Below are 27,764 nucleotides of genomic sequence, written 5' to 3' on the forward strand. Positions count from 1 at the left end.
CTACCACCTGGCTCTTTGGCTTTCAGGTCTCGCGTCTGAGAGGCACCACCTTCACTTGTTCCTGTTTCCATAATAACGTAACACATCCTGTCATTCCTGGAATAAAACAGAACAAAATGTAATTTGGTTTGACTTGAAATATGAGTAATTTGACATTCACTTGACATATCTATAGAAGTGAAAATTCTACTGTGATTATTTAAGTGAATTTAACGTGATCATATGGTGAAAATGATGATAATCAACGACAATGAATGAACTGAATAATATGTGATTATTTGCACAAGTTCTTGCAATGAAAATTCAATTTTATTTTAATGCTTGTCACCCATTACACCATGGGCATGTTATTAGGGAATAAAGTAATGGAAGGATATCAGAGAAAATAAATAGACTTTAATTTTAGCTTCACTACAATAATGAACCAAAACATATTTGGACATATGGGTAAACTACATAACAAAGTTTCCATTGTCATTATTACCATGAAAACTATTTTAGTTTGCAAGTTGTTTTATACTAAGAATAATTGGAAATAAATTGTGATTATGAATTGACCATTTAACATATATTTTGAAGAGAATAATCAGATATATTTTTTGCAGGCAATTAGGAAAGTAAATAAATATGTATATATTGATATTAATAGTTTTAAAATGTTTAGAAGTTGACTAGGATTATTTGATTGAGAGAGGCTGCATGATTATAAAGACTAATTCACCTTTTTCATTGCATTGTTGGTTTCACTAGAATCTGTTGTGGTCTAAGCTCTTGTTGTGTGCAATGGGCTGTCACTAATAGCTTCATTAACCTGCGAGTCTCAGATCAGGTTTCCTTTGTCTGTAAGTCAGTCTGTAAGTGCGCGACACACCTGCTTTTCTGAGGGGAAACAGCGACTCTTTTCAAAGGAAATAAGTGGCAGATCACTGAGAATGGTTTCTACTGCAAACCATAAGCAGGGAAGTGTTTTTCCAAAGAATTCCAATCTTTATCTATAAATCTGATGGTATCTGTGTTTGTCAGTTTGTGGAGGATTCAGCCCTTTGTTCTGAGCTGTTTTATACAAGCAGTTGGTTCATTAAGTCTTTGCCAAGAATGTTGTTTACTTTCCCCTTTTACTGTGATTCTGCAGGTTAGAATATTCTGAGAGTCAATAATGTCCAATAACTGAACATTGAATGATTTTGACTCTAACAGAGCAGTTGCCTTGTTTTCAGCTAATTATTCATGTTTTTTATTTCCTGGTTGAGTTGAATGTTACAGAAACAGGCTCTGAGCAATGTTTCCATTCACTTGTGTTGGAGTCACTGACAGCCACATGGTCAGTCAGTTTCAGGCTGATGGATCAGTTTCTCTGACCTTGTACATGATGACACTGTTGGAGTATTGATGTTGTTGTTAACCACATTAACTGGGCTGGAGTTGACTGATCTTACATTGCCACTTTCTGAACCTCAGGCTGTCTCTCTGGGCAGTAAGTCTCCAAAAAACAGTAATGTGACAATGCGCAAGGATCATCTGTTTTGATTTAAATTGTGATTGTAGCACTGCTGCTTCACAGCATCAGGTGCAAGGTTGGAGTCCAGCCTTGGTCAACGGCCTGTGTGGAGTCCCCACATTCTCCCCATGATAGTGTGGGTCCCCTCCAGGTGCTCTGGTTTCCTCCCACAGTCCAAAGATGTGCAGGTGGATCAGTCATGCTAAATTGTCCACAGTATCCAGGATTGTGCAGACTAGGTGGATCAGCCATGGGTCATGCAGTGTTACAGTGATAGCGTGCTCTGGGTGTGATGTTCTTTGGATGGTCGGCGCGATTTGATGGGCCAGTGCTCTACTTCCACACTGTAGGGACTCTATTCTATGATTGAGGATAAAGGCTACACAGCCGGGTGTCCTTGGAGAAGGACCATGTGGTGTGTATCAATTCTCTCGATGCCTTTAGATAGAGGTGGGCACCGCAGGGGATACAGTGCTTTATCCCCACTGCTGTCCCCTCCCCACAACTCTACTTTGATTTAGTCCCTTCTCACTCTGTCACTTGTAATGGTTTGCTTGGCCCGTAATGGGCTTACTTTGGAAATACTCAATTGGTTACACAAATGGTTTACTGTTGGTGATGATATGTCTAGATTAGAGTGGTGCTGGAAAAGCACAGCAGGTCAGGCAGGATCCGGGGAGCCGGAAAATCAACGTTTTGGCAAAAGCCCTTTTCCAGCACCACTCTAATCTCGGCTCTGGTTTCCAGCATCTGCAGTCCTCACTTTTGCACTACTGGTGATTATATGTTAACCAAAAGCAAAATGGCATAATGATGATGTTGATGGTGGGAAGGTTGCTGTGATAACATTTCTGTGTCAGGGAAATGGGGAAAAAGAACGCTTCGCAGCTCACAGAAGGAGACCTGAAAAGCAATTACATCAAACCAAAGGTTCAGACAGGGAGGGAATATTTCCCTGGAGCTTGAGTAACTGGAAAGTGATGGTGTCCGTGACAAAAGGGATTTTGTTTTACAGTGGTTGAAAGTTTTAAAACTGTTATATTCAGACAGTTTAATTTATTTTCTTTAATTTTATTTGCTGTGCAAAAAACTTTTACAACATTTTAAAACCAAAATTTACAAACTTTGTGTTAAAGATAAATGTTAAATAAAATCCATCAAACCTTCCCTCACTGAAACCTGTTGTGGAAGTGCAATCTCCTGGAGAATCCCTGCCCACTCCTTCCTTCCCGGGCTCTATGGCTACATACATACCTGGGAGATAGCAGCAGGAGGAGACCATTCAGCCTTTCAATCCTGCTCCACCATTCAATGGGAAACAGCTGACCATCCAGCTCAGTCTCCTGTTCCTGCTGTGTTCCAATCCCCTTTCATGACTTTACCCCGAAGAACTATATCTAAGTCCTCATTTGGCTTCACTACCTTTTGTTCCAGTGACGTTGCGGTGTTACTGTGTGGGTGTAGGCAGGGGTAATGTGATGGTGCTGCCTCCTGGAGGATGCACTCAGCGTCCCTCACCATCCTGCAGTAACATCAACTGGGGTTCAGCAACTAGAGATAGGAACCATTTCCAGGATATGGGCATCACTGGCTCAGCCAGCATTTATTCCCCATCTCTAGTTACCCTTGAGAAGATGGGAGTGAGCTGCTGTCTTGAACCATTCACAGTCCATTTGGTGGAGATAGACCAACAATGCTGTGTGTGAGTGTTGCAGGATTTTGGCCGAGTGATTCTCTATCTTTGGTTCTTCAAATGCTGGTTAACATAATCACAATCTGCACATGATTTTGAGATTTCAGTCTGCAAATCTTCACCATCTAGCACCCTGTATAAAGGAATATGTACAGTTAGAAATTCAGAGCAGACAATTCTAGCTTCTTTGGAATATCTTTTTCCCCTTTCTTCCCCCGAAGCTGTTACCCTCCAGCCCACTTACTCTCTCCCACCATTCTGACTCTGCTACCCCCTAATGTACACCCTCCCCATTCTCATGGAGTTACTGATAAACAGATCCATGCCACCACTTCCCGTCCCTGGTTAGACTCTGCACCCTTTCTGGGTTCACTTCCTTTCCCTTCAGTTGCTGCAAGTCAATAATGTAACAGCAGAATGAAACAAAAGGAAACAGAAAGGGAGGTGGCAGATCCTGGACAGAAGAGGAACCTTCAGTCTGGGAGAATGGGTCAGATCCTTCTTTGTTTCCCATTTGTTGATTCCCAGCATTACAATGAATTGGGGATGGAGAGTGGTCCTACATGGGTGTGGTGACCCCCTAACAGATCAATACCAGAAGCAGATGCATCCCTTCCCCAGCCAATCACAGTGTGAAATACTTTCTGCAAAGTATACTTACCTAAAGCACATGCTCCAAAACCCGCCCACATTCTGTACATGTACAGTGCGGGGTTTCCCCCACACACGTGTGGTCCCTGCCACAGGGAATGTGGGAGTTGTAGTCCCCAAGAAGCCACTGGAGCCCTGTCTCTGGAAAGTGTATGAAAAATGTGGACTGGAGGGTGTTGTGTATAGGATCCCCATTCAGACACACAGGACATATGGGCTGTCACTGGGTTTTACTGAGACACCTGCTTCCACAACCTGATTTTCTGATGTAAGGAATATAGATTCAGCCAACTGGGGCGTGGGAAGTGAATAGGAGGAGCAGATTTTAAGCAGAGGTGGCTCAATGGTTAGCACTGCTGACTCACAGTGTCAGGGACCTGGATTTGATTTTAGCCTTAGGTGACTGTGTGGAGTTTACACGTTCTCCCCATGTCTGAGCGGGTTTCCTCTGGGTGCTCCCGTTTCATCCCACAGTCCAAAGATGTGCAGGTTAGGAGGATTGGATATGCTAAATTGCCCACAGTGTCCATGCCTGTGCAGGTTAAGCCATTAACCATGGGAAATACAGGGAATGGGTGAGTCTGAATGGGATGCTCATTATAGGGTTGGTGTGGACTCCATGGACGAATACCCTGTTTCTGCACTGTAGGGATTCTATTCTAATTTCATGAAGAAGAATGTACCTACCTCAATGTGCTGTGAATCTGTGGAATTCCCTATTCAAAATGCAGTGGATGCCAGGACAATGAGCAGATTTAATGAAGAGATACAGATGTTGAATTTGCAATGAGATGAAGGGTGAGAGAGAGCAGGCAGGAAAACCCAGCTGAGACCGAGGTGAGCTCAATCATCACCGTATTAAATGGTGGGGCTGGTTCGAAGGGCTGCATTCCCTCTCCTGTACCCAGTGCTCATCTTCTTATGGTAATCACTGGAAATCTGAATCCAAAACTCACCACCCTCCCCAAAGGAGTCATGATTTGGAGATGCTGGTGTTGGACTGGGGTGTACAAAGTTAAAAATCACACAACACCAGGCTGTAGTCCAACAGGTTTAATTGGAAGCACACTAGCTTTCGGAGCGACGCTCCTTCATCAGGTGATTGTGGAGGGCTCGATCATAACCCAGAGTTTATAGCAAAAATTTGCAGTGTGATGTAACTGAAATTATACATTGAAAAATTAATTGTCTGTTAAGCCTTTCATCTGTGAGAATACAGTGATAGTTTGACTTCTTTCATGTGTAAATCACAAAACCCTTCTTTTAAAGTTGCATTCTCAGGTTAGCTGCTAACAATGGTTTATAGTGAGACAATATGTTGAAGGTGTTAGTTCCCTTTGTTCTCTGCCTATGACCTGATGTTTAGATTGATCCTCTCTCCACAGTCACCACGCTAACATGGACTTGGCTGTACCTCAGTAATTTTCCCAGTCACACTGACATTTGAAATATTCACCCACGGACAGAATACACACCTTCCCTTCCACATGAAAAAGGCCAATGATATTCAGATCGGCACGGATCAAGTAACTATCAAAACTGAAAATGAAGTTCAATTTAAATTTCTCATCTGCAAATCTGCCCTTTCAGTTCTCTACAACAGAGAAAACAAGTCACCACCGTTAACACAGGATGGAAATTCATAAGACAATTATAGTATTAAATTGCAGTTTCTTTGTTCACCCAAAGCTTTAAATCTCAGTCTCACAATTTCTCTCTTCTGTGAACTGAAATCCAAAATAATCTCCTCACTCCTTCCCTCCACACCTAGTTCTAACACTCTCCTCTCTTTGAATTCAGCTTCCTAGCTCCTGCCTACAGACTAAAAACCAAAAAAAGGGGTGGCACGATGGCACGGCAGCCCACAGCACTAGGGTCACAGGTTCGATTCCAGCAATCCAAAGATGCGCAGGTCAGGTGAATCGGCCAGGCTAAATTGCCCATAATATTAGATGCATTAATCAGAGGGAAATGGGTCTGGGTGGGTAACCCGAGGGTCGGTGTAGACTGTTTGGGCCGAAGGGCCTGTTTCCACACTGTAGGAAATCTAATCTAATCAAATCAATGAGTCTGACTCGGAGCCTCCTGGGTGTTGGTGAATCCTCCCCACACCTCCCAGGGCTTCCTTCTGGGACAGAACGGACTGACGTTTTCCCCCCCAATCTGGAACCTCTTATTTATTCCCCTACTCCGATCCTCTGATGAGAACCATCCTGCACACACTGGCCAAATCATATCTGGTTGAATAAAAATGAACTAAAATGAATGTTCCTCTCCGTAACATCCCTGAATCTTCACCCGAGTTCTGATAACTTTCTGCAAAATACTCCCCCACTGATACGCCGACCACTTGTCCCGATACCAGGGGAGGGGCCATTCCCCTGGGACCTGTTCCCAGAGGGAGGAAGGGAGTGAGCTGCCAATGAAAGATCAATCCCACACACCCACAGCCGCTCTCCCTGGCACTGACCCACCTTGCACATACACCAACAATTGCCCAGCACTGCGCCCATGCACCGGTCTCCCCTCCTGCTGAGCATGCTCCAGATCACACAGGAGCCTGAGTGATTGACAGCAGCCACTGCCCAATAGGGTGGAGGGGGCGGGGCTGGAGGACTGGGACAATGGGATTGTAAACAATGAATGAATGTGGAGGACACTGGGGATGGACAGGTCAGTGAGGGACATGAGCAGTGCAGCAGCAGGAGGGGATCCTGGACAAACTGAGCAATGGGAGAGTCTAACAGGAGAGAAACTACAGGAAGGTTTTGTTTAGAGGCTCAGGCAGGGACAGCTGGGAGACAGTATGGCCTGGTGGCTTGGGCAGGTTTTCCAATCAGCCACTTCAAAGATGCTGTCACTCAACTTTGAACCTGATCCTCCTGGTCCAGAGGTAAGGACACTACCACCATTTCTTGGTGGACTAGAGGAAAGAAGGGAAGATGTTCTCCGTCTCACTCACATGGAAACTCCATGAGCTCCTACCACTTACTGTCTCTGGTGGGGATGGAGGAGACAGAGCAGATGGGAGCAGGGTTAGGGATATAGGGACTGCCTTTGAAAAGGAACTCACTGTGTTGGTGATATTAATAAGACTCGATACACAGTCACTAACACAAAGCTGGTGTACGTGAACTTTATCCAGAATATGAACACCCATAACTGGGTGACGCAGACTCCAATGTACAGAGTTAAGTCCTGTATACTATTAACAGCTTTGTGTGTGAGAAATCACGTCTCATGAACTTAAGTCAGGGCAAAAGGGTGGAAATCATCTACATGGTCTTCAGTAAGGCGTTCAAGAAGGTTCCCCATGGGAGATTAGTTAGCAAGGTTAGATCTCACGGAATACAGAGAGAGAACGAGCCGTTTGGATACAAAACTGGCTCAGAGGTAGAAGACAGAGGGTGGTGCCAGAAGGTTACTTTTCAGATTGGAGACCTGTGACCAGTGGGGTGTCACAAAGGATCGGTGCTGGATCCACTAATTTTCATAATTTATATAAATGATTTGGAAGTGAATATAGAAAGTATTGTTAGTAAGATGACATCAAAATTGGAGGTGTAGTGGACAGTGAATAAGATTATCTCAGATTACAACGGGATCTTGGTCAGATGGTTGAGGATTGGCAAATGGAGTTTAATTCAGATAAATGTGAGGTGCTACATTTTGGAAAAGCAAATATTAGCAGGATGTATACACTTAATGGTAAGGTCCTCGGGAGCGCTGCTGAACAAAGAGACCTTGGAGTGCAGGTTCACAGCTCATTGAAAGCAGAATCGTAGGTAGATAGGATAGTGAAGAAGGTGTTTAATATGCTTTCCTTTATTGGTCAGAGCACTGAGTATAGGAGTTGGGAGGTCATGTTGCGGCTATACAGACATTGGTTAGGTCATGCTTGGAATATTGCGTGCAATTCGGGTCTCCTTCCTCTCAAAACAATATTGTGAAACATGAAAGGGGTCAGAAAAGTATTACAAGCATGTTGCCAGGGTTGGAGGATTTGAGCTATAGGGAGAGGATGAATACACCGTTTTCCCTGGAGCGTCAGAGGCTGATGGGTGACCTTATAGAGGTTTATAAAATCAGTAGGGGCATGGATAGGGTAAATACACAAGGTCTTTTCCCTGCGGTGGGGAGGAGGTACGATGGGGGGTGGGAGACAGAGGAGGGAGACTGAGAGGGGAGGGTGATGGTTAGCTTGTAGATCTACAACACAATCCTGTTCCTGTTTTCTCCCCATCCCCTTCAATCCCTCTGAAGGGCTCAGAGTAAGTGCACAGACCCTGGAAAATAGAGCTTTAGGGTGACCAAGTGCTGAAGGTTGCATTTGGGACGTTGACCTTTATTAGTCTGTGCACTTTATCAATAAATGGACCTGGGTTCAATTCCACTGTCCTGGATTCATGTCAGTGGCCACAGACGCGCCTGTCTCTGACCCTGACTACTGGATCCCCTGTCACTATAGCTCTGCCATTCTCCTTCCTCCCGTTCTGTGCAGCAGAGCTCTCTATGGGGTCATGAACCTGGCTGTTGCTGATTTCCCCTGAGAGGCAACCCCACCTGTTCCCTCCCTTATAGAATCCCAAGCGGTGCACAATATCTGTATGAGAAGCGAAATGATCATGGGGAGTCCTGCACTCCCTTCCTGAGCCTTTTGCTTGATATGATGGTCACCCATTCCCTTTCTGCCTGTGTAACCCTCACCTGCAGTGTGACTAACTCACTAAACGTGCCGTCCATAACATTCTCAGTATTGCTCCACAGTGAGTCCACTCTCAGCTCCAGGTCTGAAAAGCAGTTTCCCAGTAGCTGCAGATGGACACCCTTCCTGCACACACAGCCGTCAGGGACACTGGAAGTGTCCCTTATTTCCCACATTGTACAAGAGGAGCGCCCCACGGGTCTGAGGGCTCCTGTAACAATGTGTCTCTAGTTTCAGCTAGTTACTCCCATTAGGAGAATTTAAATGAGCAAAAACCTTCCTTCTCTTCCAACATTTCCATTATCATCAAAAGCCCCGATCTTTACTTAAGCTGACATTTTACACTTTAAAAACTGTTTTAAAGAAAACACTCAGCAGGTATCGCTTACAACTTGGCTGTTCCCTTTGGGAACATGTGAATTGCTGAATGGCCTGGACTAAAACTGAAGCTGTGGTTCACCTTCTCCCTGTCTCCCCTCGCTCTATTTACACCCAACTCCAAAACACTCTCATTGAACCAAGCAGCCCTCACGGTGCAGCCCTGTCATTTTCATTGTCTGCTCACACCTACACTGCCCTCAGCCTCCTGTACTGTTCCAATGCATCTCAATGGGAGCTGAAGAACTGCATCTCATCTTTCAATTCAGCCCTTTGTAACCCCAGAGTCAATACGGACCTCAGCAGTTTCTGAATGAACAGACAGTTGTCAAAACCTGGAACATTCCACCCGAAATGGTGCTGGAATTTGAGTCCATAAGGAATTTTAATCAGAAGCTTGCAGGGAATTGAAAATGAGGAGTTTACAGGTTAACATCAGAAAGTGGGTGATTGGGTCTAAATCTGACAGTTCCTATGTAGAGACGAGGTGTAATTTGGACAAATCTGCGTTCCCTCTCAGGGCCCAGAATTGAGCACAAACCCAAAGGGTGATCCCTTGGAACATCTTTCTGCTTTTTGCTTGAAAAAAAAGAGAGATACTTTCCCACAGACAGAACAGACACACCTTTCTCCTTCCCCAGTTAAATGTCAATGGTATTCCGATCCTGATGACCCTGCTGACGATAGAAAGTTGATTTTGAGATCCCTGTCTCAATTATTAAATAAAATCCTATAAAATGAATTCACAAAATAAAACTCACAGTCAGTGCAGGCTGAACAGTAAAGACAAATACTTCTCTTGGTATGTGTTTGATGTGTAAATGCTCCTCTTCAAATCACCCCGACCCCACCCAGGAAGAGGATATGCCCATGCGCCTCGCTGTACCTTGTCCCCAATAAAGATGGTGGCCATAACCCAGAACCCATCACCGCCTGAGGCCCACAGCCGTTTTCCCATTTGCTGTAAACGTGGGACCAAGAGTTTCTAATTCAGGCCTAACTACCTGTACAGAGTGTAATTAAACCCTTCCAGTCTAAACTGATCCAACTCCCCTTTCCTCCTCCTGCACACACTAAGGGTCATTCTAGGTCCAGTGACCCTCACTCAGAACTGACTGCAGCTGGGAAAATTAGAATCCCTACAGTGTGGAAACAGGCCATTCGGCCCAACAAGTCCACACTCACCCTCTGAAGAGTTTCTCAACCAAACCCATTCCCCGACCCTATTATTTTACATTTACCCTGACTAATGTACCTAACCTATACATCCCTGAACACTACGGGAAATTTAGCTTGGCCAATTCACCTTACTGCACATCTTTGGACTGCAGGAGATAGGGGGTAAAGAGTAAATAATAGGTGGGGACAGAGCCCAAAAGAAAAAATAACACTTGGAAAGAAAGGAGTAGATAACAATCTGCTGGGAGGGTGAATAGCTGTGAATGGAGGGGACAGGAACCTGTGTCTGGCAGCAGCTCAGTGGAGGTGCTGGAAATGGCAGTTGATGATCTACGTTCTGCTGCAAAACTGACCCTGAGCTTCCAGCTGCCTGCTACTTTAACACACGAACCTGTTCCCTGGCCAACATCTCTGTCTCATGCTTACTGCAGTGTTCCAGTGAAGCTTGATGCAAGCTGGCAGAACATTCCAGAACATTCCAAAACACACCATATTTCAAGGACTGCAATTTCCCCTCCTACGTGGTCAACAATACTCTCCTGTGTATCTCCACCACTTCCCGCACCTCTGCCATTGAACCACACCTCTCCAACTGCAACAAGGATAGAACCCCCCAGTCCTCACCTTCCACCCAGATACAACGCATCATCCTCCGCCATTTTCACCATCTACAATCAGATCCCACCGGAGATATATTTCCCTCTCCATTCCTTTCAGCATTCCACAGAGACCATTCCCTGTGAATCCTAGTCAGATCCATGCTCCCCAACAACCCACCTTCCACTCACAGCACCTTCACTTGTCAATACAAGAGGTGCAAAACCTGTGCCCACACCTCCCCCTCACCTCCAACGGACCATTCCCCATCCAGCAGAGATTTTCCTGCACATCCAAACACCTCACCTATTATGGCCTTTGCTTTCGATGTTGTCTCCTGGGACACCAACTTGCGGAATGTTTCAGGGAGCATTTCTGGGACACATGCACCAACCAACCCCACCATCCTGTGGCTGACCACTTCAACTTCCCTACCCACTCCTCCAAGGACATGCAAGTCATGGGCCACCTCCACCACCAAATCCCAGCTACCCGACGCCTGGAGGAAGAAATTGGGACCCTTTAACCACAGAATCAAGGTTTCCTCATCTCCCCTCCCCTGCCTTATCCCAGATCCAACCCTCCAACTCGACACCACGCCCTTAAACTGTCCCACCTGTCCACTTTCCTTTCCAATTATCCACTCCACCCTATCTCCATTACCCTCTAACTACATCTACCCATGCCTTCCTAGCCCACTTCCCACCAACACCACACATCCCTCTTATTTATCTCTCAGCCCTCTTACTTCCCACCCCACTCCCAATCCCGGCATTCCTGATGAATGGAATATGCCCAAAACGTCGATTATCCTTCTCCTGGGATGCTGCCTGACCTGCTGTGCTTTTCCAGCGCCACATGTTAACGCAAGTTGGAAGAACAACACCTTATCTTCTACTTGGGGACCCTGCACCCCTCTAGCCCCAGTATCAAAATCAATAATTTAGGTCCTGAACTCTCCAATGTCCTAGCGCCATAGCCTCTTAACCCACACACCAGGCCTTGTTAGTACATAACCTACCATTACACATTAGCTATAGTTAGCCACTAACAGTCCCCATAAACGGCTATTCACCCTGCCCCAGCCAGATCGTTATCCACTCCTTTGTCCAACTGCTCCCATCTCTTTGGACTCTATCACCACCTATCATTTACTCCTTAACCCCGATCTTCTGCATATATACCAACATTTTTTTTCAGTAGCATCAGTTCTGAGGAAGGGTCAGCAGATCCAAAATGTTAACTCCGATTTCTCTTCACAGATGCTGCCAGACCTGCTGAGCTTTTCCAGTATCTTTTGGCTGTTGAGTGAGATTTACAGCATCCGCAGTTCTTTTGGTTCTAATTTACCAGGAATTTCTAATTTAAGTCTAGCAGCCTAAAACTGTGCGTTTATAAACCCTCCCAGTCCACAATAACTCAATTTCTTCCCCAGACTTTGCAGTCTCTCCCACTCCCTTCACACTCATGAGGACCTCTCTCACCGTGACACTGCGCCTGCACAGCTCATGGCCATGTGTTGGCCTGCTGGACCCACCCCAATTCACTCCCATTGGCCGAAGGATCACGCCAATTCTCCTATTGGTCTGAAGCTGCTGTCAATCACCTGGGCCCCATTGTGACATGAGTGGGCTCCTCCCAAGAGCATCGGATGATGAGGGGTGACCTCATAGAGCTTTCTAAAATCATGAGGAGTATGGATGGGAAAAATAGACAAGGGCTTTTCCCTGGGGTGGGGGAGTCTAGAACGAGAGGGTGTAGGTTTAAGGTGAGAGGGGAAAGATTTAAAAGGGACCCAAGAGGCAACTTTTTTCACACTGAGATGGGTGCCTGTATGGAATCTTCTGTTTGGGGAAGTGGTGGAGGCTGGTACAGTTACACCATTCGGCATCTGGATGGGCATGTGAATAGGAAGGGTGTAGAGGGATATGTGCCAAATGTTGGGATATCTGGTCGGCATGGACCAGTTCAACCAAAGGGTCTAATTCCATGCTGTATGTCTCTTGGACTCTGCCCTGGGATGAGCTTCATCATTCACAGTGAATGGGGCAGTAACGCAGAGCACAGGGGTTTGGGGCTATTCAGCTGTACTGGCCCCTCTGGAGATGGTGCCAGTCTATCCCAACTCACCTCCCATTTGTCTGTAGCCCTCCAAATCCTTCCTTAAAAAAGTTAAATTCCAAATTTGTTTTCTCAATAACTACTGAATCTGCGTCCAAACTGTTCCAGATGCTCAGAACTTAGTGAGTACAATAATCTTCACATTTTTAACCTGTTTTATTTGCCATTTACCTGAAAGTAGTTACTCAAAATTGTGACGTTAATAATTTCTCCGTCTGTCTCTCTGTAAATTAAATATCCTGGAAACAAATCTGCTCCTGGTCGAAATCCCTGCCTAACCTTCTCAGCTCCAAGGAGAATTAGTTGATCTTCTGCTAACTCTCCATAAAAGAGAAACCCATCTTAATTTTAGTAGGGCCATAAAGATGTACAGCAGAGAAACAGACCCTTCGATCCAACTTGTCCATGCCGACCAGATATCCTAAATTAATATCATCCCATATGCCAGCTCTTGGCCTGTATCCTTCTAAACTTTTGCTAATCACATACAACATCTCAAAGGCATAACTGGGTAATTGTACCAGCCTCCACACTTCCTCTGGCAGCTCCTACCACACACGTACTATGTTCAGCTGGAAACATTGCCCCTTAGATCCCTTTTAAATCTTTTCCCTCACACCTGAAGCCTGTGCCCCCAAGCTTTGGACTCACATATCCTGGGAATAAGACTCTGGGATTTCATCCTATCCATGCTCCTCACAAATGTATCCGATGCTCCAGGGAAAACAGCCCCAGCCTATTCACCCTCTATCTATATAGCTCAAACCCTCAACCCTAGCAACATCTTTGCAGATCTTTTCCGAACCCTTGCAAATTTCATAATATCATTCCGATAGCGGGGAGACCAGGACTGAAAGCAGAATTCCAGAAGTGGCTGAATCAATGTGCTGTGCAGCCGCAGAATGACATCCCAACTCCACTACTCAATGTACTGACCAGTAAAGGCAAGTACACCAAACACCTTGTTCACTACCCTGCCTATGATTCCACTTTCAAGGAACTATGAACCTGCACTGAAAGATCTCTTTGTTCAGCAACACCCCCCAGGACCTTCCCATTAAGTGTATAATTCCTGCCCTCATTTGCTTTTCCAAAATGGAGCACCTCACATTTATCTGAAATAAACTCGATCTGACAATCCTCAGCCCATTTGATTGATGTCCCATTGTACTCTGAGGTAACCTTCTTTACTGTCCAGTGCACCTCCAATTTTGATGTCTACTGTAAGCCTACTAACTATACCTCATATATTCACTCACAAATCATTGATATAAATGATGAAAATCAGTGGATCCAGCACTGATCCTTACACCATATTGCTCATCACAGGGCTCCAGTCCGAAAAGCACTACTCTCCGTCCCCAACCTTCCCGCCAATTTGTATATAATAGCTGGTTCTCTCTGCATCCCATGGTGTCTAACTTGCTAACCAGTCTGTTATGTGGAACCTTTTTGAATGTCTTTCTGAAGTCCAAGTTAGTGATGTATGTACAAAGCCATGCTGACTATCCCTAATCACTTCTTGCCTTTCCAATTACATATAAACCTGTCCTTCAGAATTCCTTCCAACACCTTGTCTGCCACTACCCTCAGGCTCACCGGTGTATTGTTCCCTGGCCTTTCCTCATCACCTTTCTCAAATAATGGCTCCTGTCTTGCAGCACCTCACCTCCGGCTATCGGTGATACAAATCTCTCAACGAGGGGCCCGACGATCACTTCCCACAAAGATTTGGGATACACCTGATCAGGTCCCACAGATTTACTCAGCTTTCTGTATAAGACATCCCGTACAACCTCCTCTGTAATATGGACAGTTGTCAAATCATCACTATTTATTTCTCCAAACTCTCTAGCTTCCATATCCTCTTTCAGTAAAAGCTGACATGAAATCCTTGGGTAGTATCTCTCCCACCTTCTGTGGTTCCACAGACAGCCTTGTTGATCTTTGAGGGTCCCTATTCTCTGCCTGGTTACTCTTTTGTCCTTAGTGTTTTGTAGAATCTCTTTGGATTGTCCTTAAACCTCTTTCCCCCCAAAGCTATCTCATGTATCCTTTTTGCCCTCCTGTTTTCCCTCACGTGTACTCCTACTGCCCCTATACTCCAAGGGATTCACTCAAACCCAGCTGTCCGTAGCTGCCATATCCCTCCTTCATCTTTTTGACCAGACCCTCAATTTCTCTAGACACACAGCATTCTCTACACCTACCAGACTTGGCTTTAACAGGAACATACTGTCCATGTACTCTTGTTGTCTCATTTTCACCAGCCTATGGAGGCAATGGCAGATGAGGACATGGAAACAGTCACTCTCAGTAAAGAGGTAGTGTTGGAAAAGATAACAGCCCAAAAGAACATGGGTCTCCTGGCCGTGATGGAATGCATCCCAGGGGACTAAAAGAGATGGTGAAGGGTTTATTGTCCTTCCTTGCTAGAGGGATGGTTATGCTGCAGTTGTACAGGGTGCTGGTGAGGCCACACCTGGAGTACTGTGTACAGGTTTGATCTCCTTACTTCAACAAGGATGTACTGACACTGGAGGGGGTGCAGAGGAGGATCACTAGTTTGAGTCGGGGGTTGAGAGGATTGGTGTATGTGGAGAGACCGAATAGACTGGGATTATACTTGTTGGAATTTAGAAGAATGGGAGGCTGTATTGGAAAAAATAAAATTAAGAAGGGAATAGATAAGATAGAAGCAGGGAGGTTATTTCCATTGGGGGGCGGGTCAGTCTAGAGAGCACAGCGTCAAAATAAGGGGGTATCTGATTTAGGACAGAGTTGAGGAGGAACTTCTTCAGCCAAAGGGTTATGAATCCGTGGAATTCCCTGCTGAGTGTAGCAGTTGATGTTATCAACTTGAATGTCTTTAAGGCAAAATGTAGATTTGCAAACAGGAATCGAATTAAGGGTTATGGTGAGAGAGCAGGAAAGTGGAGCCGAGGCCATGAAAAGATCAGCCCTGATCTTATTGAATGGCAGTGCAGGCTTGAGGGGCCAGATGGCCTACCCCTGCTCCTATTCCTTCTGTTCTTATGTTCCCACTTTCCAGCCGTCCCTTTACCTGGGGGTTGCAAAGAAATATTGAAAGTTCTTGCCTTGTACCATCAAAATTCACCTTTGTCCAATTTTGAACACCAACTTTTAGATCTGATCTATTATTTTCTGCAACTATTTTAAAACCAGTAGAATTGGCGTCAAAGAATCCCAAGTGTGGAAGCAGGCCATTCGGCCCATCACATCCACACTGACCCTCAGAGCCTCCTATCTTACCCCTGTAACGCTGCATTTCCCATGACCAATCCACCTAGCCTGCACATCTCTGAACATTTCCCATGGCCAATCCACCCACCTGCCCATCCCTGAACAATACGGCAATCCAGCCTGGATTCTCCACCCAACCTGCACACCTTTGGACTGTGGGAGGAAACCAGAACACCTGGATGAAACCCACACAGACAACCTCAATAAGGTGATCGTCCTGTTCTTATTTCCCAGTTTCACCCAAGTAATTTCAACGGGCGAACCCCCATGAATATCCTCCCTAAGCACAACAATAATGTTATCCCTACTCAAAAACACCATTCCACCTTCTCTCTTATCCCCCTTTCTACCCTTCCTCATATCTATTCCCTGGAACATTAAGCTACCTGGCCTGTCCAACCTAAGCCACGTTTCTGTCATACCCACTATATCCCAGTCCCATGTTCAAAACCATATCTTAAGCTCATCTGCTTTCCCTGTAAAACCTCTTGCATTGAAATAAATGCAGTGCAGTGCTATCAAAAGGACAGACTGATGGGCAGAGGGGGTGGGATGGCCCTGTTGATGAGGGATGACGTTCAGTCCCTTGGGAAAGGGGGATACACAGAATCAGGAGATGTAGAGTCAGATTGGAGGGTGGCTAATGTTATCCCACTTTTCAAAAAAAGTTGGGAGAGATAAAACAAGGAATTATAGACCGGTTAGTCTGATGTCAGTGGTGAGAATGACGCTGAGTCAATTACAAAAGATGAAATTATGGCTCATTTGGATAGCAGTAATAGGATTCGTCAGAGTCAGCATGGATTTACAAAGGGGAATATACTGACTTGGATTGAAAATTGGCTGGCTGACAGGAAGCAAAGAGGAGTGATAAACGCTTCCTTTCGGAATGGCAGGCAGTGACTAGTGGGGTACCACAAGGTTCGGTGCTGGGACCACAGCTGTTGATAATATACATTAATAATATAGATGAACATCTTAAAAGTAATATTAGCAAATTTGCTGATGACACAAAGCTGGGTGGCAGGGTGAAATGTGAGGAGGATGTTATGAGAATACAGGTTAACTTGGACAGGCTAGGTGAGTGGGCGGATGCATAGCAGATGCAGTTTAATGTGGATAAATGTGTGGTTATCCACTTTGGAGGCAAGAACAGGAAGGCAGATTACTATCTAAAAGGAGTCAAGTTTGGTAAAGGGGAAGTACAACGAGATCTCGGTGTGTTGTACATCAGTCAATGAAAGCAAGCATGCAGGTACAGCAGGTAGTGAAGAAAGCTCACTGCATGCTGGCCCTCATAACAAGAGGAATTGAATATAGGAGCAAAGAGGTCCTTCTGCAGTTGTACAGGGCCCTGGTAAGACCGCACCTGGAGTATTGTGTGCAGTTTTGGTCTCCACATTTGAGGAAGAGCATTGTGGCTATTGAGGGAGTGTTGGGTAGGTTCACGAGGACAATTCCCGGAATTGGCGGAATGATCATATGTTGAAAGATTGGAGCGACTGAGCTTGTATACACTTGAATTTAGAAGAATGAGAGGGGATCTGATTGAGACCTACAAGATTATTGAAGTGTTGAACACTCTGGAGGCAGGATGCATGTTCCCACGGATGGGTGAGTCCAGAACCAGAGGACACAGGTTAAAAATAAGGGAGAGGCCATTTAGAAGAGAGTTGAGGAGAAACGTCTTCACCCAGAGAGTAGTGGACACATGGAATGCACTGCCCCAGAAGGCAGTGGAGGCCAAGTCTCTGGATAATTTCAAGAAAGAGATGGACAGAACTGTTAAAGATAATGGAATCAAGTTTTATGGAGATAAGACAGGAACAGGATACTGATTGTGGATGATCAGCCATGATCATAATGAATGGTGGTGCTGGCTCAAAGGGCAGAATGGCCTATTCCTGCACCGATTGTCTATTGTACCTTGTCAGTCCGACCTCATTCTGTGCCTTGCCCTTGCCTGTCTAACTTCTCAACTGTACCAGCCTCAGGGTTACCTCCTTTCTCACTATCTCTTTAGGTTTACCCCCACGCCCTCACTGGTTTAATGCCTCCCGAGTAGCACTAGCAAATCTCCCTGCTTGGATATTAGACACCTTCCAATTCAGGTGTAATCCATCCTTGTTATGCACGTCACCTCTCCCCCAGCAGAGATTCCAATGATCCAAAAATGGGAATCCTTCTCCCCTGTATCAGATCCTTGGCCACGCATTCATCTGCTCTACCCTGCTATTCCTACTCTCACTAGCATGTGGCACCGGGAGTAATCCAGATATTACGACCCACAAGATCCTGCTTATTATCCTCCAGGCTAATTTGCTATATTCTCTCATCAGTACTTCATCCTTTTCTCTTATGTCATTGGTACCAATGCACAGCGACCTCCCACTGATCATTCTCCCCTTTCAGAATATTCTGCACCCTCGGAGCCATCCTTCACCCAGACAGTAGGGAGGCACCACCCCACTCTGAGGTCTCACTATCAGCTACAGAAACTGCAGTCTGTGCTGCAGACTAGAGAGCCCCCTATCACCATCGATCGCGTGGAACCTGTTATACCTCACATTATACTAGATTCATTACACTAGTAACTTGGCTGTCAGTGCGATATTCCCCTGAAAATGTGACCCCCGACGCTTTCCAAAACAGTATACTTGTTGGAGATGGAAATAACCACAGGAGACTCCTGCACTACTTGCCTTCCGCTCCTCCATTTCCTAGAGGAAACCCATCTACCTGACTGGATCGGCAGTTTTCCTACCTTTCTGAAACTGCCACCTATCACACCCCCATGCTCCTGTAAATTCTTCATTACCTTTAACCATTGCTCCATCTGATCCAGGAAATCCTACAGGATTTGCATCCTCACTTCCTGCAGACAATCAGATCATTGAAACCTTCCTTAATCTCCCACATCCAACAGGAAGAGCACATCACTGTACGAATGGCCATCTCTGCACCTTAACAGTCCACAGACCCAGAAAAAGGCACACAATCTTACAGCTTTACAAAACACAGCTCTAGAATAAATTAGTACCAATATTTTATATTAAAAAACTTTATCAAATTATCATAAGATGTGTATTTAAAGAAATAAACTGTCGCCCTACTGAATGTTGTAGCTTTACTAAAATAAAACAGATTAAGATTTATCTTTGAAGGGACCGAAACCCACTGAGCTGTGAGTCACAGATGAACAGCACTAAACAGAACCTTCGGTCAAATTTGTCCATGCCGACCAGATATCCGAACCTAATCTTATCCCTCTTGCCAGCACCTGGGCCATATCCCTCTAAATCTTTCCTATTCATGTCAAGTATCCAAATGCCTTTAAAATACTGTAATTGTCAGCCTCCACTACTTCTTCTGGCAGCTTATTCCATTCAGGCACCACTCTCTGCATGAAAAAGTTGCTCCTTAGTTCCCTTTTATATCTTTCCCCTCTCACCCTCAACTTATGCTCTCTATTTCTGGACTCTCCTACTCAGGGAAAAGACCTTGTCTGGTTACCCTATCCATGCTACTAATGATTTTATAAACCTCTATGGAGGTCACCCCTCAGTCTCTGATGCTCCAGGGAAAGAAAGCCCCAGCCTTTTTGCTCTCTTCCTGCAGCTCAAACCCTGACAGTATCCTTGTAAATCTTTGTTGAACCTCTTCAAGTTTCACAACATCCTTCCGATTCACGGAGAACAGAATTGCACACAATATTCCAAAAGAGGCCTAACCAATGTCCTGTAATCACCTTCCAACTTCTATACTGAATGCTCTGATCAATAAGAGAATGTATTCTAAACATTTTCTTCAGTATCCTATCTACCTGCAACTCTACTTTCAAGGAAATATGAACCTGCACTGCAAGATATCTTTGTTCATCAACACTATCTAGGAATTTGCCACTAAGTGTATCAGTCCTGTTAAGATTTGCTTTTTTAAAATGCAGCACGTCACATTTATCTGAATTAAACTCCATCTGCCACTTCTCACCCATCTGAACAACATCCTGTTGTAGTCTGAGGTAACCTTCTTCGCTGTCCACTATACCTCTAATTTTGGTGTCATCTGCAAACTTACTAACTATACCTCCTATGCTCATATCTAAATCATATATATAAACGACAAAAAGTAGTGGACCCAACACTGATCTTTACGGCACTCTACTGGTCACATGCCTCCAATCTGAAAAACAACCCTCCACCACCACCCTGCCTTCTACATTTGAGCCAGTTCTGTATCCAAACGGTTAGTTCTCCCTGTATGCCATGAGATCTAACTTTGCTAAGCAGTCTTCCATGGGGAAGCTTGTCCAGTACCTTACTGAATTCCATAGATCACGTCCACCTCTCTGCCCTCATCAATCCTCTTTGATACATCTTCAATTAACTCAATCAAGTTTGAGAGACATGCACAAAGTCATGCTGACTATCACTAATCAATCCTTGCTTTTCAGTATACACATGCATCTTGTTCCTCAGGATTCCCCCCAACAACTTGCCCAGGCTCACCGGTCGTTAGTTCCCTGGCTTGTCCTTACCACCTTTCTTAAATAGTGGCACCATGTTAACCAACCTCTAGTCTTTCGGCATTTCGTCTGTGATAATCGATGATACAAAATATCTCAGCAAGAGGCCCAGCAGTCACATTCCCAACTTCCCACAGAGCTCTAGGGTACACCTGATCAGGTGCTGGGGATTAACCAAGCTTTACAGGTTACAAGACACCCAGCACGTCCTCCGCTGTAAGATGGACATATTCAACTTCTATTTTCCCACATTCTATATTGCCCATGTCCTTCTCCACAGTAAACACTGATGCAAAATATTTTGTTAGTATCTCTCCCATCTCCTGCGGCTCCACACGTAGGCTACCTTGCTGATCTTTGAAGAGCCCTATTCTCTCTCGAGTTACCCTTTTGTTCTTAATATATTTATAAACACCCTTGGGATTATTCATAACTCTATTTGCCAAAGCTATCTCATGTCCCCTTTTTGCCCTCCTGAGTTCCCTCTTAAGTATACTCCCACTGTCTTTAATGCTCAGGATTTTTTTGGTATTTTTGGATTGGAATAAATGCAAAATATTACATCTTGATAAAACAAACGAGAGCAGACTTACACTAATTAAAAACAGGGCATCGAGGAGTGATATGGAACAAAGAGGCCGAGGGGTTCGGGTCTTTCAAGTCTGTGTCACATGTAGACAGGGTGGTTAAGAAGGTGCTTAGCACACTTGTCACCATTGCTCAGACCTTGGAGTACAAGAGTTGGGATGTTATTTTGGATGTTGGGGAGGCCTTTTCTGGAATTCTGTGTCCAGTTCTGGCCATGCTGATATCGGGAGGACATTATGTATTTGGAGCGGATTCAAAAGCGATTTACCAGGATGTTGAGGGGAATGGATAGTCTGAATTATAAGCAGAGGCTGGATAGGCTGCGACGTCTTTCACTGGCGCGCAGGAGGCTGAGGAGTGACCTTATTAGACTCAAATCATGGATGGGTGGTATCAGTAATGTGAACAGCAGGTGTCCTTTCCAGGAAGGAACCCGATTCAAGACTGGGTACATAGCTTTTAAGGTGACAGCAGAACAGCTTTAAAAAGAGATTCGGGGATTTTTAAAAAATATTTGTTCAGACAATGGTTTGTGTGTGGAATGAACTATCAGAGGAAGTGGTAGTTGTGAATCAAATTACAATTTGAGGGTGGCACAGTGGCTCAGTGATTAGCCCTGCTGCCAGGGCCCCAGGTTCGTTTCCAGCTTTGGACAACTGTCTCTGTGGGACTTGCCCATTCTCCCAGTGTTTGCATGGGTTTCTTCCAGGGGCTCCAGTTTCCTCCCTAATGAGAGAGCAGCCCTATGGTCTGGGAGGACAATGCTGACTTTCCCTTTTACACAGTGATGCCACTGTGTCTCTGGGATGGGGAGAGGGAATGCTGAAGGGGTGGATGGGACACCACTACGGCACAGTGCTTTGTCCTGGAGGATGTTCACTTTCTTTAATATTGTTGGGGGCTGCACTGATGTAGGCAAGTGGAGAACGTTCCAACACAATCCTGATGTGTGTCTTATAGAGAGCCGTGGGCGGCATGCTGGCACAGTGGTTAGCACTGCTGCCTCACAGCGCCAGAGACCTGGGTTCAATTCCCGACTCAGGTGACTGACTGTGTGGAGTTTGCACGTTCACCCCGTGTCTGCGTGGGTTTCCTCCGGGAGTTCTGGTTTCCTCCCACAGTCCAAAGATGTGCGGGTCAGGTGAATTGGCCATGCCAAATTGCCCCTAGTGTTAGGTAAGGGGTAAATGTAGGGGTATGGGTGGGTTGCGCTTTGGCGGGTCGGTGTGGACTTGTTGGGCCGAAGGGCCTGTTTCCACACTAAGTAATCTAATCAAACAGACACTGGGGAATCAGGGGTTTGGGGAAACTGAGGTTGTTCTCCTTGTAGCAAAGGCAATTGAGGGGAGCTGTGACAGAGGGATTTACAGAAATTATACATTATAATAATAAACCTTACACCCATCAGCTCATTATACAAGGATTACAGGACACACATAAAAGGTTTGGGAAGATTCAAAGAGAACTTTTATGCAGCAAATGGGATTCAGATGGAATACAATACTCACACACAATGCGAATATCCAGGTCCTGATGAATTGACTAATTCAATCAGAGTTTGGTGTTACAATGACTGAGATTACCATCTGAATGTCCACCTGTAGTATCCTGTAATACAAGTTTATAAACTCCATCACTGTCAGATCAGGTTAGAAACTCACACCATCTCCTCCTCCTGGCCCAGGATGACTGGACACATTACCCCTTGTGGAGGTCAGCAGTCAGTTCAGGGGGAAACCTCTGTGGGTTTCTGTGAGTTTCCACCTTGGGATTTCATGCGACTGAACAGGGCAGATTTTGACACATGGGACAGAATATTCCAGGAGTCAGTGAGATGCGGAGAGCAGGATTTGCTTCTTTTTTTTCCCTTCCGTGCTGCCGCTGTGCCTCATCAATAAGACATGGGGGGGGGGGGGTGAAAGGTTCATGCAGCTCGATGGGCAAGTTGTCTCCATTCTGACCAATGGGCAGCAAGTTCCTCCCATAGAGTATCTCTAAAAACAGAGCATCTCTGCATGCTTCACACTGCCCACTGTTCCCAGTAAATGTTTAGAAGAATGGGTGGGGGGGGGGGGGGGGGAATTCCTAGAAAAGGCATAACTGTAAAGTGCTAAGAGGATTGTGAAGAGAGAGAGATACACAGGAGAAGGGGCAACAAGTTGTCAGATGGAGTATAATTTGGGAAGATGTCAAGTCGGTCAGTTTGGAGGGGACAATAAGAGAACAGAGTGCTATTTACATGGTGGAATCTGTAGAAAGCTGCACCAGAAAGGGATCTGGGGTAATTGTGCAGGAAACACTGAAAGCCAGCAGATTCTGGGCCAGTCACGAAATCAAGGGTTCTGTTTTGGATTCACCAAGTTTAAGGTAACACAGACACGGGTAAGGGGTTTCAGTAGCAATGGAGCTGGGGTGAGGTGGAGACAAGCAACGTTTCAGAGATTGGAATTCCTGGTGTTTGTGATTGTGTAGATGTCTGATTAGAAGGTCACCTTGAAGTCAGATATGACAGCAATATTGTGAAGAGTCTAGTTCTACCTCAGACTGCACCCAGTGAGAGGGAGGGGCTCAGCAGTAAGGGAAAGGAATTTGTATTAGCAACTGAAGGTAATGGATTTAACCGTAACAATGTTTCATCGGAGGAAATTGCAGTTAATCAAGTAGTGGGAATGTGATAAGCAGTTTGATAACTGAGTAACAATGGAGCAATGGAGAGGGATGATGGGGAGGGAGAGCTGGGCATCGTCAGTGTACATGTCAAACCTCACACTGTGCTTTTAGACAATGTCACCTCCTGGCAGTATGTAGGTGATAAACAGTAGGGACCAAGGATAGATCCTGGAGGGACACCAAATACAAGGAATTCATAAAGGAAAGGGAGAGTGGGGATGGAGCAGGATTTACAAATGATGGTGAGGTTAAATGTTAGTTTTTTTTTGCAGAATGGATGAGAAGGACATAACCAGAAAAGACAGACAGACAGAACAAGGAACAATATCTGTGAATTGGCGAGGGGGAGTGACGGGGAGGAAACAGAGTTGGAATGTCTGTGGTTTAGCGAGACTAGGAAAAGATCAAGATGAGCTCTGATAAGACTTGACAAGAGGAGAAAGATGTAAGTTTGGGACAAAAACCAGGAACACCATGTGAGGCAGTTTGTCTCAGTGGGCTAGTGGGATGGAGGGAAGCAGCAGAGGCAGCTGGTCGGATTGTCTCAGTCTTAGTGACAGAGAAACTCCGTGTGCTCGTTGCTCTTGTTGTTGGTGAGAAGGATGGAGGAGACAGGATGATGGACAGTGTTTACAAAGAAACAAAACCAGGGTTAGTGATGTTTAAAATGAGTGAACAAACCTAATGTATTTAACTTTTATCCAGAATATTAAAATGTACAACTGAAGTCCCTGTTCGAATCCCAGCTCGGCAGACGATGGAATCTGAATTCATGAAATAATAACGAATTAGGAATCTCCTGATTTCCAAGGAACTATTGTCAATGGCAGAAAATATCCTGCCAACCTGACAGTCGCCCAACAAGCTACTCACTGCATTAATCACTGCAAAGTCTCAACAAAGGAATGAAACTGGATGGACCACTTGGCATCTAACAAGGCACCAGAAAATACAACCACAGAATCAGCCCTCTCGGCTCTGCAACATCCTGCTCACTAACATCCGGGTTTTTTGTGCCAAAACGTGGCGAGCTGTCTCACAGACTAGTCAAGGAACAGCCTGACATAGTCATCCTCACAGAGTCATCCCTTACAGATAATGGCTAGACACCACCATCACCATCCCTAGATATCGAGAGTGTGATGATGGAAAAGCATAACAAGGTGAGGCAGCATCTGAGGCGAAGGAGAATCGATGTTTCGAGCCTAAGCCTTTCATCAGCCTGACCTGCTGTGCTTTTCCAGCACCATACTCTCCACTCTGATCTCCAGCATCTGCAGTCTTCACTTTCTCCTGAAATCTCTGGATATGTCCTGTCCCACCAGCAGGACAGACCAGGCAGAGGCGATGGCACAGTGATGTACACACCTTTTGCCCTGGGAGTACTCAGCATTAACTTTGGACACCAGGAAGTCTCATGGCTCCTGCTGATTACCACGTACTGTGCTCCCACGGCTGACGGATCAGTGCTACTCCATGTTGAATAACACTTGGAGGAAGCACTGAGGCAATAAAATGGTGACAAGCCTACTCTGGGTACAGGATTTCAATGTCCTCTACCAAGAGTAGCTCAGCTGCAGGATTACTGACTGACTGGTCGGGTCCTCAAGGACATAGCTGCTCAACTGGGTTTGCAGCAGGCGGTCACGGAACCAGCAAGATGGAAAAACATACTAGATCTTATCAGTATGAATCTATCAGCTGCAAATGTATCTGTCCATGACAAGAGCGACCATCCCACAGTCTTTTTGGAGACAAAGCCTCACCTTAAAGTTGAGAAAAACCTCCCTTGTGCTGAGTGGTACTATCACCATGCTAAATGGGACAGATGTAGGATCTCAAACTGGATATCTCTGAGGCACTGTGGGATAACAACAGCAACAGAACTGTACTCCAGCACAATCTGTAATCTCATGGGTTTGTACATCCCGCACTCACCCATCACAATGGACAGGAAAGGAGGGCATGCCATGAGCAGCACCAGGCATACCTAAAAATGCAGTGCCAACCTGTTGAAGCTACCAAACGGGACCATCTGCATTTTAAACAGCATCAGCATCAAGCAACAGAGCTAAACGATCCCACAACCAATGGATCAGATCAGAATTCTGCCACACCCACTTGTGAATGGTAATGGACAATTAATCAACTTGTTGCAGGAAGCACAACAGATATCCCCACCCTAACTAACGGAGGGATCTCACACATCCATGCAGCATTTGCAGCAATTCTCAGCCAGTTGCAAAGTGGGATGATCCATCTCAGCCTTCAACAGTGGTTTCCAAAATCACACACGTGAGTTTTAAGTCAGTTTGATTAGTTCGAATAATACCAAGAAATGGTTAAGTAGTGTAAAGGCTATGGGTCCTGCTAACATTCTGGCAATTATACTGATAACTTGTGCTCCAGAACTTGCCACCCACAAAGCCACGTACCCATCCAGCACTGGCATTGACTGACAATGTGGAACATTGCCCAGGGATGTTCAACACAAAAACACAGGTCAACTCCGACCCAGGCAATTTCCCTCGATCAGCAGGAAAGTGATGTAAGTATTCATCAACAGGGCTATCAAGCAGCAGCTGCTCAGCAACAGCCAACTGAGTGACACTCATTTTAGGCTCCACCAGGGCCACTCAGCTCCCGATTGTGTTACCACCTGATTCACAACCTGACAACCAGCTGAATCCCAGAGGTGAGGTAAGAGTGACAGCCCAGTCCCACTCCAACACCACTATTTCTAGCTGATTCCACCCTCATCTCAGCTCATATACTGAAACTCTCATCCATCGTGTGTTATCTCCAGACTTAAATTATCCAAACACACTCCTGGCCAGCCTCCCAAATTCAACCTCCTGTAATCTCAAGAAAAATTGAAAGCTCTATCGCCCACGTGCTCACTTCTCCCCAAACATGTTCATCCGTCAAAAGGCTCCTATAAGCAACAACAATTTAAAATTCTCATTCTTGACTTGATTCCTGGCTGTTCTCATCCCTAGCTCCATGCACCACACATCCTTTGAGACCTCGTCAATCCATTTACTTCGAGACTCCCAATGATTTGTTAATTCATTACTTCAACTGTGTAGCTGATTCTACAGTTGCTAAAGCAACATGGTCTGGAATTTGCAGACAAAACATCACAGGTCTGCGTTCCACCTTTAAGACATCCCTCAAAACCTGCTTTTTGGCAATGCTTTTGGTCACCTGACCTAATATCTCCATCTCTGGCTTTATATCTAAAATTCTCAATGATATTTTATATGAAATTATAAGCATGATAATAAAATTACAAACTGTTCTTGATTTGGACATTATCTTCAAATCATCACTGTTGCTGTAATGAATAATCTGTAATGTCTCTTACCCAACCACATTGTGGGAGCACCTTCACCACACAAACTGCAGCTGTACAAGAAAGTCAAGCATCACCCTCTCCACAGGCAACAGGGCTTTGGCATTAATCACTGGGATCTGTGGAAAGAGAAACACAGTTCAAGGGGGTGCAAAATGCATGACAGGGAATGAAAGTGGTGCAGAATTTGATCGTCAGAAACTGAAGGAAAACACACTTGCTTATTGGAAAAAAGAATTCTTGACTCAAAAATATTCAAGATAAAATAATCTGATAATAGAGCAGCACATGGTCAGGGGCTGGGCCACGTGAAAAATCATTTACAAATGGTCTATAAAAGTAATAATACAGTATTAAACAGACCAAACATACCCCCATGGTTGGAGACTGAGGAAGCTAGACATTGACAAAGTGGTCCTGAGGGAGCCCAGAGGTGAATCAGAGCAGGATTGGCTGCTGTCATCACAATGACTCTGTACCAGAGAGAGGCTGCACATGCGCCTGGCTGCACCTTGCCCCCTACAAAGATGGCGGCCCAGC

At 45.2% G+C, this 27,764-nt stretch overlaps 1 long non-coding RNA gene across 1 annotated transcript; it reads right to left on the reverse strand.

Annotated features, from left to right (window-relative positions):
* Positions 1 to 2,557: 2,557 nt before the first annotated feature.
* Positions 2,558 to 27,338, reverse strand: LOC132809426 (uncharacterized). The gene is made up of 3 exons (XR_009642308.1): positions 27,237 to 27,338; positions 22,708 to 22,807; positions 2,558 to 3,324 (listed from the first exon to the last, which is right to left on the reverse strand). It is a non-coding gene; the product is annotated as an uncharacterized LOC132809426 (long non-coding RNA).
* Positions 27,339 to 27,764: the final 426 nt, after the last annotated feature.

Source organism: Hemiscyllium ocellatum, unplaced genomic scaffold, assembly GCF_020745735.1.
Source record: "Hemiscyllium ocellatum isolate sHemOce1 unplaced genomic scaffold, sHemOce1.pat.X.cur. scaffold_118_pat_ctg1, whole genome shotgun sequence".
Taxonomy (NCBI): domain Eukaryota; kingdom Metazoa; phylum Chordata; class Chondrichthyes; order Orectolobiformes; family Hemiscylliidae; genus Hemiscyllium; species Hemiscyllium ocellatum.